This window comes from Uloborus diversus, chromosome 9 (assembly GCF_026930045.1).
Source record: "Uloborus diversus isolate 005 chromosome 9, Udiv.v.3.1, whole genome shotgun sequence".
Classification (NCBI taxonomy): Eukaryota; Metazoa; Arthropoda; class Arachnida; order Araneae; family Uloboridae; genus Uloborus; species Uloborus diversus.
In genome coordinates this window covers 62,730,200-62,744,699 of record NC_072739.1, presented here as the reverse complement: position 1 = coordinate 62,744,699, position 14,500 = coordinate 62,730,200, and the positions used below count along the sequence as shown (strand labels likewise).

At 37.6% G+C, this 14,500-nt stretch overlaps 1 pseudogene; it reads right to left on the bottom strand.

The window, feature by feature from the left end:
• LOC129230268 (uncharacterized) overlaps positions 1 to 14,176 on the bottom strand; it is a 51,124-nt pseudogene extending 36,948 nt beyond the window's left edge.
• Positions 14,177 to 14,500: the final 324 nt, after the last annotated feature.

The following is a 14,500-nucleotide window of genomic DNA, read 5'->3' as shown; positions in this document are numbered from 1 at the left end:
ACTCATTTTTTGAATTGATAAAAAAAAGAACTTGAATTTCACACATACATTGAAATAATAGCAATAACATTGTAAAAGCAAAAACACATCACATATGAGATGACTTTTAAATAGTTAGAATAACTTAAAGGCATTGTTGAAATCTTCACTTCTTCTAGCTTTCTTCATTTATCTTTTTTTCCCATTAAGAACTTTGAAGTTTCAAAAGGAATGTTTAGACACATATATTAAGTGCTTGTAGTAAAATTTAACAGAAAAGAAAAAAAAAAAAGAAAAAATTTAACAATAATGATTTGAGTAGTCTAAAAAAAATTGTACAGAATTTAATCATAAGTTTTTTTTTTATTTATTTTTTCACAAAACCTTTGATTTGGTATGAATTTCGTTCCCAAATATCGATAACTTGAAAGCATAATTTATGGATGAATAGGGGAAAATGACATTTTAATTCGGGTTTTTTTCTCTTCATGAAATATTCCAGTTCTTTTCAAAAATATATGTATTCCAAAAATAGTTTTGTGTGTGGGGGGGGGGGGGCTTGCGGTTTGGTGAGTTCGGGGCGAGCTCTTGGGAGGAGTCGTGAACCCCCAGTTGCTCAAACAGAATATCGGCGGGAAGGGACTTCTGTCTTCTTCCTTCCCTCATCACACTTACCAAATTCGGACAACAACCCCTAAGCCAAGGTGTCTCTACCGTGCCCGTGGCTGCGTGGTACTTTTCTTTTCTCCGCACACACCCCACCTCTTAGCTGTAAGCCTTAGGTTCCATCGCCGGGGGGGGGGGGGTCCGCGTAGCGGGCCCCCCGCACGGCTGGGTGCGGCGGTCGATAGTCGTAACGTGCTACGGACGCGCTTGATGCTTATTGCGCCGGGGAAGGTCCCCGTGCTGGGCGTCAACTCAGCTGGGAGTTTACCCCTTAATGTTTGAACCTTGCTCACCATGAGATACCGTATGTCTCCCCGTACCTCCTTGGTGTGCCATGGTTCCCTGTAAGGGAATGGGGTTAGACATATAATGCACTACTGTATAAATACACTACTGCATTTTATTTACTACGGCATAAACATACTCTAGGACATCCCGTCCAGGTGGAGTACAGATATCAATGTGTCTCGATTTCTTGGGTGTCCTCTCTGTAATACAAAAAAAATTGATTAAGTGCTGTGGAAGAAAAAAGATATTAGTTCGTCTGCCGTAATTGTGATTCCCACCGATCATTTTCATGTTTCGGCTTAAAATGGGATATCACGTCATATCTGCAATGGAAATTACTTATATTAGATGGGGTATTTGAGGGGGGTACAATGAGGGTGGAACGTTGCTTCCATTGTTGACCTCGAGACTCCTTCTGGCTTGGAAGCTGATTACATTTGCAGTGTCTGTTTTTTTTTTTTTTTTTGACATTTACAACACATACACTTATACATCACAGCACATCTATATTTTTGGTTATTTTTAAAATTTAAAAATTTTTTTTTACCCCCAGGGCTGCTCTCGTCTCGAGGTGAGGGACTCACCCTCATGAATCTTGTGTAAGGGACTAACCCTCATGAATCTTGCGTCCTTGTCGTCACGACACCCCCATCTTGCCCCTCGGGAGATTTCAGGTCTTGGGATTGACTATTGGATAGGGAGTGAAAGAATAAAGTAACTGACTATGGTGTTGAGGAGTCTGCCTGGACCCGACCTGATGGGAAGGACAGCCCTCCTCCTACCCTACTATTTATGTAGGGTGATATATTATCTTTAAATAAGGGGGAAAACTCTTTGACCTGGTCTCCCCCTGTCTTTGCCAAGGCCGGGTCTTTTGTCGTCCTAGAATGATAAGAGAAATCTGATTAGTATGGGACCCTTCCCCTGCTCCCGTAGGGCGACCTGTAAATCTGAAAACATGCGTACATGTTAGAATGTACCTTCGCCCCCCAACCAGTTTCTTACTGTTACTTATTTTTTGTCTTGGTTAGCTTCGTCTTCGCAACATGTGGAATGCTTCTCCGTCTGGGGTCTGGTGCTTAAAGTGCCACTACCCTGTGTCTTGATATGCTTCTTCGTTCTCAAGTAGGTGAGTCATTAGGTCCCTAATGTTCCTCCGTTGCACTCTGTCAGAGAGAAGTTGGAGGGCCCAGTGTGTGTCCTTTGTTTGTGGCCTGGGTATATAGTATTGTTGTGTCACAGCGCAATCGAATGCATAATGCTCTGCGTCACCTATGCTCCCGCATATACAGTTTCCATTCGCTTTATTGTGGAACCTTTTTAAATATGTCTGAAAAGGGTCATGTCCTGTTATGAACTGAATTAAGCCCTTATCTAAAATGTATCTGTTAAGATTAACTTGCGGGAAGAAAAGTTTTATTTGTTTGTCTGTGTCGTCGTACCGATCTTGCCAGGCGAGTAAGAGCTGTTTCCTTAAATCTGTTGGCTTAATTATTGTGTTAAATTTTTCTTCGAGGTTATGCTTTAAATTTACGTATGGGAATTTAGGCCTCTTTTCATAATCTTCATGAAGAAACTGTTTGTTGTTGAAGGTCTGATCGTTATCATATTGTAGTAGATTCTTGTAAGTGCAGTTTAATTTTACGTTTAAATCTAGTGGAGGGGCTCCCATTAAGATCTGTGCAGATATTGTAGGTATTGTTTTGTAGCCTCTGGCTAAGGTGGTAACCAGTTTTCTTTGGATCGTTATTATCCCGTCTGTGTTTTGTGCATTCAAGTCCTGTCCCCAGACGTTACTTCCGTGCAGTATTGATTTTAATAATACTGCGTCGTAAATTTGTTTGAGGTGTTTAGTGCTGAGACCCCATTTGGCGCCTATTAACTTTGCAACTTGTCCTAGTTTTGTTGATGTTTTTTCCTTTAAATAATTAATATGATGGGTCCAAGTCATGTTTTCATTAAGGTACACTCCTAGACATTTTGTAGCGTCTGTATATTTTAGATATCTGTCTTGAATTTTGACTAAAGGGGGGAAACTGAGTGACTTGTACTTGCGACCCTTTCCTCGAGTGGAGTTTATATCTGTTTTACTAAATTTTAATGCTACTGTTTTCCCCTCGGATAAATGCATATTATTCTCAGAAAGCCATGTTGTGAATTTGTGTATCAATTGTTCTGCTTTACTTACTAATTCAGGCCTTGTCTTGCCAGCTATAACGGCAACGAAGTCATCTGCATATGCCTGGGTTTGGACACCAATTGGCATTTGTGTGTTCAGGAATTTGCTAGCTAATGTGTTCCATAGTATTGGACTTAAACAGGAACCTTCTGGGCAGCCTTTAGTTAGGACAGTATCGATTTTAAGACTATTTAATTGATAGGTGAGCTTCCTATTTTTTACTGAGCTAATTATGAGTTTCATTAGTGTTTTGCTCACCTTGTGTTCGTTGAGTGCTTCTTTTAGTTGTCTGTATTCGATATTGTCAAAGGCTCCCTGTATGTCGAAGAAGATGGCCAGTACGTAATTTCCTTCCTTCCTTTGTGTCTGTATTTTGTTTAGTAGCTGTTGTATGGCTAGCTCTGTGGACTTGCCGGGCACAAAGCCATACTATTGTTCTGCTATGTGGCCATTTTCATGTTGGTGGTGCAAGAGCCTTTTGGTTATAAGTTTTTCTAACGTCTTGCCTAGTGTGGGTATTAAGCAGATGGGCCTGTAACTTATTAGTGTTTTCGGTTGTCTATTCCTGTCATTTGTTATTTTGTCGGGCTTTCTGAAAAGAATAAGCTCCGCGTTTTTCCATTGTGTAGGAAAGTGTTTGAATTTAAGGCATAAATTAAGTAGCCTATCTATAAAATCGGGAATTAATTTGTAAATGTCTTTAAGCCCTTTCCCATCTATTCCATCAGGCCCTGGAGCCTTATTATTATTTAGGTCCCTTATTGCATTTTTAATTTCGTAGTGGGTAAATGGGGTCTCTTCAGTTAAATTATTATATTTTATTTTCTGATTAGGTTTATGATTGGTACTATCTGGAAAAAATTTTCTTATATTTTTGATTTCCTGAACATGATCAGGATTGACCTCATTTTGGTCATTTTGAATGGGATCTTTTCCTTTTAGTTTATCGAACGTTACCTTATATGCAATTGAGAAACATTCCAATGTATTGTTGCATAGATTCTGCTAACTTTGTCTCTTCACTTTCTTTATTAGTAGTTTATATTTGTCAGTTTCCTTCTTTATGCGCGTCTTGAGCGATTGTTTCTCCCGTTGTTCTGCGGTTTTGTTTACCCTTTTAAACAGTGCTTTTATTAGGTTTTTCTGTGACTGAAGAGCTGGAGTCTACCAGTGTGTGTTCTGTTTGGGTGTTGTTTGAAGGGATTTCTTTTTAAAGGCGGTGAGGCACGCCGATATAAGGGATGTGTGAAATGCTTCTAATAGGGTGATGAAGTCCTCTTTAGTGTTGATTAAGTCAATTAAGCGACCATTTTCTATCTCTATTTCTTCCAGTTTGTATTCTAGTTTTTTATAGTTGCAATATTTTGCGTTAGGTGATCAGTTTATGGTCGCTGAACGTGTCTTCATCTGTGACTTCCCAATTTTGACAAATCAAGTTTGTGTCCTGTATGTACATAGTTATGTCGGGAGAACCTTTACTTCTCCCATTATCGAAGGTGGGAGTTTTATTATCTTTGTTTAAGAAGTCTATGTTGTGTCTAAATGTAAGTGCTATTAAATCATCTCCTCGTGTGTCACATGATGGGTGTTCCCATAAAGTGTGGTGCGCATTAAGATCCCCTGCTATTATTATGTTGCCTTTTAAATTTGTGATATCTTTTTCTATTTGTTTGTAAATTATTTCGTGTTCTATGGCAGGGGATATGTAGACTGAAAAGATGTGTATTAATTCTGTACCTAGGTTTATGGAGATGAGCACATAGTCTTCTTCTATTTTTTGTATGAAAGGATTTAAGTTGTTTGTCGGAATTACTATTGCTGCTTTTTTATTTTTAGATTGAAACTTGAGCCTCGTTTTGGGAAGCACATTTAAGTCATGAAAGGGTTCTGATATTAAGGCTATTTGTATTTTTCTGTCTTTCATCACCTTTTCGAAGTTTTGTGTTGATGTTTTTGCCCTTCTTAGATTAATTTGTCCTATTGATAATTTGCTGCTCATTAAAAAAAAAAAAAAGAAAATGATAAGATGTATCATATTCACTAAATATTACTGAGCCTGTTAGGCTTAAAATGAAATAAAGTTATAATTAAGTCTTAAGGGGATGGTATAAAAATAGAGATAATAAAGTATATTTACTAAAGCTATACGCTGTAGTAAATACAAAAATTGACTGAACTTTGAAAATTTACTGAAAGCTGTAAGCTAGATTAACCTTTACCTGTTTGGCTATGAGATGTAAGCGGGGGAAGACTCTCTCTAAGAAGGGCTTAGTCTATTTTTGTGTGTTGGTGTTTGAGCCACGTGTGAGGGGGTAACCCAACTTTATTGCCAGTTGATGGCACGCCACCCTATAGGCTTGGCAGTTTGGGTCACTGGGTCTGTGGGACGAGTATATGTTTGCTTGTTTGGACCTCACTCTAAGGTTGTGACAGTTGATACAGCCGGGTCGGTTATAGCACTCTGTGCCCCTGTATGTTCCTGAACAGTTTTGGCAGCTGGGCCTTTCTGCCGTGCAGTTGTTTTTTGTGTGTCCTATAAGTTGGCACCTGGTGCACCTCGGGACTGTAAGATGATCCGAGATTGGATGTATGTTCCTGAACAGTTTTGGCAGCTGGGCCTTTCTGCCGTGCAGTTGTTTTTTGTGTGTCCTATAAGTTGGCACCTGGTGCACCTCGGGACTGTAAGATGATCCGAGATTGGATAATATGTGCCCATGATATTAATTGTTTTTGTGTTTCCTATGAGCTCATCTCGGATTTTCATACTGTCACATGCTAATATGTATGTGCGTGTTTGTGTGGTGTCTATTGTGTGGGCTATCCATATGTCGTTTGGTTGTAGTCTATGGCTGAAGCTTAGCTCTTCAATCACTTCTGCCCCATGTATTTGCTTGTCTAAGCCCGATATTTTGAGTTGGAGTGGTCTGTTTTGTTTGGTTTTATTTTGTGTTGAGGATGGGTTATCTTCTCGTGTTTCCTCCAAATTTGGGTGGTTGGTTATTAAAGTCTTAATTTTCCCCATGGTAATATCGTCTTTAATTGTTAATGTCAATTTATTTTCCCTTTTGAGTGTCTTCTCACAAGTGAACGTTTCCCTACTTATATTTTGTTTGTCTGTCTCCTTTATTAGGATCCTTCTAATGTCCACTTGTGTGTGTGTTTCGCTCAATGTGCTTTTAAGTGTTAGTGTGCCCCCTTTTACCTGTGTTGTCTCTTGTTTTTCCCTATTAACTGCCCTGTTTGCCACTTCTGTGTATGTTGGTGTTGTTTTTATTAGTGTGTTTTCACTTTTATTTTCCCCCTTGTTTATTTCAGTATTTGTTTTTTGTTGTATTGAATCCCGTTCCCTTATAGGCTGCGAGGCTTGAACTTTGATCGGACTTTTTGCCTGAGTATTGTCTAGGCGATTCTTGACGATTACATTATCCTTCATTAGAGTATTCATACTATTCTTATAGAAATCCGACCTTTCCTCCAGTTTGGCGATTAAGGTGGCCTTGCTAGCTTCTGCTTCCAGTTTTTCGTTTGCTATTTTAAGTTGGTTTGTTTCCTCCTTATATTTTAATTTTAGTTGTAGTTTATCTATTATATCTTGTTTACCTTTTATTTTCTGGTCTAGTATTGTCTCAAAATTTTCTTCTTTTATTTCCATGTATTTTGTGTATTCTTTTAGTTTGTCTTCCAAGTCTTCTATTTTAGATTTAAGGTATTTTTTTGCTTCTATTAGTCTTACTTGTTCTAATTGTATTTCCTGGGGCAGTGTTTTCTCCAACTTTTGCAAATCTTCTGCCTTTTGTTAGAGAATTAGGTTTATTTCTTGGTCATGTTTTGTTTTAAGGTTGTGTATGTCTTCTATCAGGGTTTTAATCTTAAATGTGTATTCTATCTCTTTGTTCTCAAATTTCAAGTTTAGGTTTTCCGTTTTAACCTCCTCCCACCTTTCTTTTTCTCTTAGTATTGCTTTTAGTCTCTCAATTTCCCCTTCTTGTTTGGCTTTCTCCGTTTTCACGTCCTGGATCATTTGGAGGTATTTATTTACTTCTAGTTCTTGTCTGATCTTATACTCTTCTTTCAGCCTATCTTCCATCTTGGAGTATTCCTCTTTCATTGTGTTTATATCCTCCTCGTATTGTAATGTTTTATGGCTGAGCTCTTTCTGTAATTTTGCAAGTGTGTTTACTTGTTTTTTACTTTGTTTGTCCTTCTTGATTTTTGACATTTTTTTTCGCTGTGCTCCTGATTCCTCCACCCGATAGGACCGGGGGTAGTCGGTGCCTCAAACGGTTGACGTCAGGGATAGCAGGCGAACCCTGGTGTAAAAGCCTTACCCCTGTGCAGGGGGGCTACACAGGGGCTAGACCCCAGATTTTCCCCTCAATTCTCAGGTTTATTTATGGATGATAACATAAAAAATACCTCTACCTCTTGTGGGGAGCGTCAGAAAGAATCGCTTTCATTTGCTAAATTTTTTGTTATTAAAAGAAACGAAAACCTTACATTTACTGCTGTTTCCCCTTTTCTAATAAACAAAGCTCTTGTAAATCTAATCGACGAATTTAAATCAGTAAAAAAACACGAACAGGCGAACTTTTGGTAGAAATAAAAGATAATAAACAAGTTCAACTCATACTAGCCATTAAACAATTAGGTCCTTATCTTTGCACAGTTACAGCCCACTCTACATTAAACTTTTCTCGGGGAATAATTTCAGAGCCAGACCTTCTATTCACACCAGAGAAAGAAATTCTAGATGAAATGAAGGACCAAAACGTAAGTGGAGTGAAAAGGATCACTACCAAACGCAATGGCATAATGCAGAATACGAAACATGTCATTCTGACCTTTAGTACGCATATCCTCCCTTCACGTGGCAAAGCTGGTTATCTCTCATGCCCTGTTAGACCATATATTTCGAACCCGCTACGGGGCTTTAAGTGCCAGCGCTTTGGGCATTCCAAGCTGTCATACCGTGGCACAGAAACTTGTGCCAGATGTGCTGAGGCCGGCCACGATAGCAATGAATGCTCAAAGGAATTCAAATGTGTCAACTGCAAAGGAGGCCGCCGATCCTACTCTATAAAATGCCCAAAATGGCTCTCTGAAAAAGAAATACAAGTAATCAAAACTACTCAGAATATTTCATACCCAGACGCAAGAAAAATAGTTGACTCGCACACCTTCAGCTGGACTTCCGTATGCTGCAGCAGTAAGAAAAGTTTTCAACTCTACCAGTACACAAACAGACCCTCCAATTAACACAATAACCAGCTCTAAATCAACTAATTCCCCTAAATCAAAAAATAAACAAACTCACTACTCCAAACCCACCACCAAAAAATTCTAACGAAATTAAAGTACAAACTACGCAATATCCGAGCACAAATTACTCAGTTACATTAATTTCCAACAAACCAACTGAGAAAAAGCAAATGAGAACAGTGGAAAAAAAGAAAATTATCCAAACGCGCGCGAAAATTGGGGTAGCCTCTAAACAGAGGCCCCCAAAATTTCATAATTTTAAAAAAGAGCGACTTTTTACTTTCTAGCAAGAAAGTAAAATTAACCAAGTCCCAAATTGAAAAACTTAAACAACCCCCTCCCCAAGAGGAGGACGACGATGTCGATTTTGAAGATCTTCCGCCATCCGACGATGAAGGGTGGACGGACCATCTTCCTTCTTGAGCTGCTTTTTCTTCTTCTGGCCGTTTCTCTTTCCTTTCTCTCCATGGAACTGAGCATTCTTTCTTGGAATTGTCAGAGTTACCCGCATAACGTCACGGACATCAAGGATCTTGTCGAATATCAACAACCGGCCATATTCTGTCTGCAAGAAACCTTTCTGTCCCCTATTGATAGACCGAGGTTAAAAGGTTTTGACATATACCGCAAGGACTGCTTGTCAGGTGACCGTCGTTGTGGAGGAGTGGCATTGCTAATATGTAATGATTATGCATCTAGCCAGCTCGATATCACTCGCTATTCATAGTTTGTTCTGTATATAGCCCACCTTCCTATGACTTGAAGCTTGGAGTTGCAGACACTGGTTGCTCAACTTCCTCCCCCATACGTCATCTTGGGGGATTTCAATGGCCATAATCCTCTCTGGGGGAGTCCAGACTCCAACAGCAGAAGGTTAATAATTAAAAATTTTATTGAAGACAATGATCTATATGTCCTTAATAAGGTGAAAACACTTATTTTCATCTTTCTACCCAGACTTACCATGCCATCGATCTCGTAATATGCTCACCTTCTTTTCTGCCAAGCTGTTATTTCCATGTGGAGGGTGATTTCTACACCAGTGGCCACTTTCCAATCAGGATAACCTCTACTGGACGCTGCGGCCATCAGCAGCATCAGCAAGCTCGACTTCGCATTGATCGAGCTGATTGGGCAGCATTTAACCAATTAGCAGAAATAACATCAGAAGACGTGACTAATATAGATATTAATGTAGCGGTAAAGCGAGTAAGCGACATTATCTTAAACGCAGCTGACGCTGCTATACCAAAAACCACTAAAGGCAGGATCAAGTATCCTAAGCCTTGGTGGAACCTTGATTGTCAGGAGGCTCAAAGGAAACAAAAAAAGGCATGGAACACGTTTCGTCGTTATCCAACCACACAAAATCTCGTGGCACTTAAACGAGCTCGTGCTGCAGCTCGAAGGATTCGACGGAAGAGCCAGAGGGACTCGTGGCAGGTCTATGTCAGCACAATCACGACGTCCACCCCAACCAAGACTGTATGGGGTAAAATAAAAAAAATCGCTGGAAACTACAATACATCTTGTGCACCCATTCTGGAGAATAATGGTCGTACTTTATCCGATCACAAAGAGGTGGCTCACTGCATGTGGACTTATTTGGCAGAAGTCTCCAGTGCAAATAATTATTGCTCAAAATTTTTAACCATCAAATCACGCAAAGAACAAAAAGTTCTAGATTTTAATTCAAACATTTGTAATCAATATAACACAAAATTCACTCTTTAAGAATTAAATACTGCCTTACATCACCAGGTCTAGATGAAATTCATAATAGTATGTTAAAAAATCTAAGCAGGTCTTCATTAGAAAATATTCTGCAGCTTTTTAATAGAATTTATTCTGAACACCAATTCCCAAAATCCTGGAGTCAAGCAATACTTATCCCTATCCGTAAACCAAATAAACAATCTGATAAACCTGAGAGCTATAGACCTATAGCTCTCACTAGTTGCCTATGTAAACTCATGGAACGGATGGTAAACGCCAGACTGATGCACATTTTGGAGTCACACCATCTCATATCCTCATCTCAAAGTGGATTTAGGCGTGGCAGATGCACAATAGACAGTCTAATGCTTCTCGAAACATTAGTAAGAGTAGCATTTCTTAAATGAAAACATCTTGTGAGCGTATTTTTCGATATTGGAAAAAGCATTGAAACTAAATATCCTGAAAGTCTTTTTATCAGCACCCCAAGATGTGTTTGCTGAGTCTCTGTTGAGAATTTACAGGGCTCTTATACGCTCAAAAGTTGATTATGGGTGTCAAATTTATGGCTCTGCAGTGAAGAGGTATTTGAAAGCCCTCGATCCAATACATAATCAGGCACTGCGTATTTGCACAGGAGCCTTCCGAACCTCACCTATCAACAGTCTTCATATCCTTGCACACGAACAATCTCTAAACAATAGACGCCTCAAACTTTCTTTAAATTTTTACTTCAAAACATAACCTTGCACCAATCACCCACTACCTCTCCATATTTTTAATCCATCTAACGTTGCTTTATTTCTACACCGGCCTTCGATGACCCCAACATTTGTGATCCGAATGCGTCGGGTACTCTCAGCCCAGCAGTTAACAGATTTCAAAACCGTTAACACAATAACTCTAATTGAACCATGGTGCGATGTCATATCTTCTATAATCAATGATTTTTGAAAATTCCCAAAACAAACTACTGCTGATACAGTTCATCAACAAGTCTTTCATGAGATCAAAAGCAAGTATTCTGATTATAAACACATTTTTACTGACGGATCAAAAGCAAACGATCACGTCGGCTTTTCCACTATAATTAATGATCAAGTTACGGCAGAAAAATTAAAGACATCTTGCTCGGTATTTACTGCAGAAATAAAAGCTATATTTTCATCTCTACAATCAATAGCCCAATCTGTTCATAGAAAGTGGGTGATATTCACTGACTCCAAGAGTTCAGTGGAAGCCATGACTCACTGCAATAATAATAGCCATCCTATAGTCATCCAGTCATATCTTTTATACAAAAACCTTATGCAAAATAATTTTCAAGTTATATTTTGTTGGATCCCTGGTCATGTGGGCATTGCTGGCAGTGAGGCAGCCGATTTAGCTGCCAGAGCTGCAAGTATCCTGGTCGATAATAGTGTCCCTTTCGATGATATACAGAACGCCATCCTTGTAAGCCTCAACACGTATTGGCAGGGGACGTGGATCTCAGAAATCCAAAATAAATTGCATTTAATCCAGCCCTCCACTAGAGGTTTCGGATCATTAAATATCACCAGGAGAGAACAAGTCTTATTAGCTCGACTTCGCATTGGACATACCAGATTCACCCATAAGTACCTCTTATGTCGTAAACCAGTTCCAACATGCATTACATGTCATGTAAATCAGACAGTGTTGCACATTTTAAGTAACTGCCCAAATTTAAACCAAGTTCGTTTTAAATATTTTAATTATTTTAATAAATCTTTGAAGGAGTTGCTGGGGGAGCCACCCCATCGCAATTTGTACTCCTTCCTCCAGGAGATTGGATTCTCCTTTTTAATTTAGTGTTTGTCATGTCATTATGTGATTTCGTCCTTTCCTTATTTTTCAAGATATTGTTTCGTCCATTTTGTCTTTATCTTCAAATTTTTTATATGTTTTTAAGGCATATGTTTTTATCGGCTGCACTTTTTTATTACTAGTACTTGAAGTTTTATGCTTTCTTCTTCAGAATATGCTTTTATTTACTTTACTCTTGAATGAAAAATAAATAGCATATAATACAAAATCGTTTGGCGCAGTACAGCCCTCAAGGGCTCTTGCGCCATAAAAATCAAATCAAATCAACCAACCAACTTATTAGTTCCAAATAATGTACTTCAGTGATTACATACATATACTCATTCGGATATTTTTTCTTATGACTAGGATGTTTATCTTTTCTTAATTACTTTACTGTTTCATGACATGACCAATAAAATAGGATATTTAAAAATTGTTCCATTTTATCCGATTACAGAAATTAAACTATAAATAAAAACAGAAACTTGTTAATGAGAAAAACATTTTATTCACAAATAAAAACTAATACATCAAGTAACAAAACACTAAGCTCAACAGAATCCAGATTCTATAACATAATTCTTGCAAAACAATTACAAATTACACTCTTATCACTTGAAGTGGCTAGAGAAAATCAATTTGTCTTTAAAGAATAAGAAAACCAACCAAATTAACACTTTTCAACATTTCAAGTTATTCAACATTATAATTACATGATTTGGACTACTTTCAGCTTAGCAACAATATTAATGTAAGATAAATAAATACCTTTGTGCTGAGCAGTAAAGTAAGAAAAAACAACGTCAAAAAGCACGAATTGCCGATTACAGCAGACACGTGTTTCGGCGTTACAGGGAACACCTTTTTCTATGCAAAAAGTAATGAGCTTATGGATGAAAACACTTATGCGAAGTTTATTTTCTGCTTCATAAAGTTGACGGATAGATACATGATTTTGTTCACCAGATAAGCTTCTGTTATTGGCCAAAACGTGATTCTAGCTTATCGGTCTGAATTTTTCCTAACAACCTATATGACATATTTAGATGATTAAAGCAACTTGATGATTAAAGCAGTTCTGTTAAACTTAAGAAAGCCTGTGTTGTGTGACGTAAAGCTGAATGTGTTTCTCTACTGAGTCTCCCATTATGAGCATTCATTCCTTCCCAAGTGTCTAACCAACTTACAATTTTTTCCAAAAATTTTATTTAACATCATCAGGGGAGTTAGTAATTGGTTCACACATGGGGTTTCCTTTAAATTTACCTTTTAAAGAAGATTTGACATTAACAATGTCCCACCAATTGCAAAATATGTTAATAAAGTTTGCAGTTTCTTGGTAATGTGGTAGATTATATTTTTCCCCCAACTGTAATATTCCATGAACCAGATTTCTGTTAAATATCTTTAAAGCAAGACCAACATTCTGCCTTTCTAAATTTGTCGGCCAAAGACCCTTTCGCGTGAGACCATAACCAAACTTCAGTAACTGTGTGGACTCTATTTCATACATCTTCTTCAACACATCAAGTGAAGCTGTTTGAAATTTACCTCCACCTTCAAATAGAGAATAACACATAAAATTACCATTCTTTTGGTTAAACAAATTGTTTCGGATGGATTTCATTAAATGAACTGTATCAATAACAAAGTGAAGAATTTGAAGTCGTTAGCTGGGTGTGAATACATAACATGAAATTTTGGAGGATCACTGAAAGAAGACATAGCTTTACGATTGACTGAATTGTTGTCTGTAACAACACCTAACACATCAAAGCCAATGTTTTCCAGTCCCAAAACTATCTTTTTTTATTAAACTAAACAAATGGGATGCAACAATATGCCTTACTGTAAAAATGATTACAACATCTTTCATCAAAGGAGAAATACTGCTCCCCATAAACACATGAGCACTAGTGGCTAATTCTGAGTAGGTTAAGTAAAACTGAGTAGGTTAAGTTTTAAAGACGAATTTTGCGTATAGTTAAATTAGTGTTTAATTCAGGATTCGGTGGGTTGTCAGTTACGTTATGTAGTTGTTTATAGGAGGCCCCGACTTCAAAAGGTTTTTAAAAATTAAGAGATCGTATATAATTAGTTAGGTATTTAAAAAAATTCATCGTATAGTAATTTAAATCAGTGTTTATTTTATAATTCCATGTTTAGTTTAGTTGATTTTTGTACTGGAATTGTAAAATAAATTTCATTTCTATGTTTGGGTAGGAAATAGAATGTAAGTGTAATCAGTTATTTTTTGCTTTTTAGTTTCTGGGTATTTTTTGAAGGCGGTTTTTTTTATTTAAAAGTAATTTATAGACCGCTCTGTACAATGTTTTTTTTTTTTCGGCTGGAAGTTTTTTTCTTTCACACTTGAAAGAAAAAAGAGAACTTCCATTACTTAAGTTTTAAACTAGAAAAACTTTGTTAATAACAATTTTGTTTCAATTGAAAGCATTTGATACAAATATTGTATATTCCATCAATGTGCAGATTCTGCAAGCACAACTCCAGATAAAATATTTTTCGATGAACTGAGAAATAGATTGACACACAAACGCGGTGCATTGGTATGAACTCAAATGA